Genomic DNA, 3,039 nt, shown 5'->3' with positions numbered 1-3,039 from the left:
AAGTTAAGGGCTTCGGAAGAACTGCATGACCAAAATACGAGTACGTTATGGATATGCCCAAAGGTACATGCACTAGTGGTCTAGTGGTAGAAATAGTACTTTTCCACAATACAAACCAGAGTTTGATTCTCGGTTGGTGCATCAGATTAGCAATGATGATATTAGTGCATAATGTTTGAACTTGGTTTTTTCATAATATCCACGAGTAGCACTATCGAGCTTTTTGTTTTTAAATCAAGAGGTGAAACTAAAAGTTAAGGCCTTCGGAAGAATTGCATGACCAAAATACGAGTACGTTATGGATATGCCCAAAGGTACATGCACTAGTGGTCTAGTGGTAGAAATAGTACCTTTCCACAATACAAACTAGAGTTTGATTCTTGGTTGGTGCATCAGATTAGCAATGATGATATTAGTGCATAATGTTTGAACTTGATTTTTTCATAATATCCACGAGTAGCACTATCGAGCTTTTTGTTTTTAAATCAAGAGGTGAAACTAAAAGTTAAGGCCTTCGGAAGAATTGCATGACCAAAATACGGGTACGTTATGGATATGCCCAAAGGTACATGCACTACTGGTCTTGTGGTAGAATAGTACCTTGCCACGATAAAGACCCGAGTTTGATTCTCTACTGGTGCATCTTGAACATTAGCTATGATGATATTCGTGCATAATGCTCAAACTTCAGTTTGTTACAATATCATTTAAATTTATAGATTTCACGAGTAGCACTATGGAGCCTTATTTTTTAAATCGAGTGGTGAAACTAAAAGTTAAGGTCTTCAGAAGAACAGCATTACCAAAATACGAGTCCATTATGGATATGCCTAAAGGTAGATGCACCAGTGGTCTAGTGGTGTTATAGTACCCTGCCACGGTATAGACTCGAGTTAGATTCTCGACTGGTACATCTGTAAGATTTGCTATGATGATATTAGTGCATAATTTTCAAACTTAGGTTTGTCACAATATCATTTAAATTTATAGATTTCATGAGTTTAAGGGCTTCGTAACAACTGCATGACAAAAATACGAGTATGTTATGGATGTGCCTAAAGGTAGTCTAGTGGTAGAGTAATACCCTGCCACAGTATAGACCCGAGTTCGATATTCTTGACTCTTGCATCTTGAAGATTAGCTATTGATGATGATAGTGCATAATGTTTCAAACTTGAGTCTTTTTACACAATATATCATTTAAATTTATAGATTTCTCGAGTAGCACTATCGAGCTTTTTATTTTTAAATTGAGAGGTGAAACAAAAAGTTAAGGGCTTCGGAAGAATTGCATGACCAAAATATGAGTAAGTTATGGATATGCTTGAAGGTGCATGCACTAGTGGTCTCGTGGTAGAATAGTACCCTGCCACGGTATAGACTTGAGCTCGATTCTCGACTGGAGGTGCATCTTGAAGATTCACAATGATGATATTGTGCATAATGTTCAAACTCAAACTTAGGTTTGTCACAATATCGTTTATATTTATAGAATTTACGAATAGCACTATCGAACTTTTTCTTTTTTTAAATCGTGAGGTGAACATAAAAGTTAAGGGCTTCAGAAGAACTGCATGACAAAAATATGAGTAAGTTATGGATATGCCTGAAGTTACATACACTAGTGGTCTAGTGGTAGAATAGTACCCTGCCACGGTACAGACACGAGTTTGATTCTCGACTGGTGCATCTTGAAGATTGGCAATGATGATATTAGTGCATGATGTTCAAACTTGGGTTTGTCACAATAGCGTTTATATTTATAGAATTTACGAGTAGCACTATCGAACTTTTTCTTTTTTTATATCGTTAGGTGAAACTAAAAGCTAAGGGCTTTTGAAAAATTGCAGGACCAAAATACTAGTAAGTTATGGATATGCCTAAAGGGACATGCACTAGTGGTCTAGTGGTAGAATAGTACCTTGCCACGCTACAGACCCGAGTTCGATCTTTTGTTGATGCATCTTGAAGATTGGCAATGATGATATTAATACATGATGTTCAAACTTGGGTATCGAAGACCAAATTACGAGTAAGTTATGGATATGCCTGAAGGTACATGCACCAGTAGTCTAGTGGTAGAATAGTACCCTACCACGGTACAGACTCGAGTTTGATTCTCGGCTGGTGCATCTTGAAGATTGGTAATGATGATATTAGTGCATGATGTTCAAACTTGGATTTGTCACAATATCCTTTATATTTATAGAATTTACGAGTAGCAGTATCGAACATAAAAGTTAAGGGCTTCAGAAGAACTGCATGACCAAAATACGAGTAAGTTATGGATATGCCTGAAGGTACATGCACCAGTGGTCTAGTGGTAGAATAGTGTTCTGCCATGGTACAGACCTGACTTCGATTCTCGGCTGGTGCATCTTGAAGATTGGCAATGATGATATTAGTGCATGATGTTTCAAACTGGCAATGATGATATTAGTGTATGATGTTTCAAACTTGGGTTTGTCACAATATCATTTATATTTATAGAATTTACGAGTAGAACTATCGAGCTTGTGGTCTAGTGGTAGAATAGTACCCTGCCACGATGTAGACCCGAATTAAATTCTCGGCTCTTGCATCTTGAAAATTATCTATGATTATTATATTAGTGCATAATGTTCAAAATTGGGTTTGGTACAATATTTCTTTTAACTTTATAGATTTCACGGGTACAATATTTCTTTTAACTTTATAGATTTAACGAGTAGCACTATCGAGCTTTTTGTTTTTATATCGAGATGTGAGACAAAAAGTTAAGGGCTTCAAAAGAACTGCATGACCAAAATATGTGTACTGTATGGAGTACCCTGCCACGATACGGACCCGAGTTTCATTCTCGACTGGTGCATCTTGAAGATTAGCTATAATGATATTAATGCATAATGTTCAAATTTGGGTTTGTCACAATATCGTTTATATTTATAGATTTCACGAGTAGCACTATCGAGCTTTTTTTTTTTTAAATCGTGAGGTGAAACTAAAAGTTAAGGGCCTCAGTAGAACTGCATGACCAAAATACGAGTACGTTATGGATAT

The 3,039-nt window shown here is 36.5% G+C and overlaps 1 non-coding gene across 1 annotated transcript; it reads left to right on the top strand.

Annotated features, from left to right (window-relative positions):
• The first annotated feature begins 2,061 nt into the window (after positions 1-2,061).
• On the top strand, positions 2,062-2,132 carry TRNAG-ACC. The gene has a single exon. It is a non-coding gene; the product is annotated as a tRNA-Gly (tRNA).
• Positions 2,133-3,039: the final 907 nt, after the last annotated feature.

This window comes from Cucurbita moschata, unplaced genomic scaffold (assembly GCF_002738365.1).
Source record: "Cucurbita moschata cultivar Rifu unplaced genomic scaffold, Cmos_1.0 Cmo_Scf00625, whole genome shotgun sequence".
Taxonomy (NCBI): Eukaryota; Viridiplantae; Streptophyta; class Magnoliopsida; order Cucurbitales; family Cucurbitaceae; genus Cucurbita; species Cucurbita moschata.
Note: the sequence above shows the minus strand (reverse complement) of the source record. Positions and strands in the feature narration are given on the sequence as shown.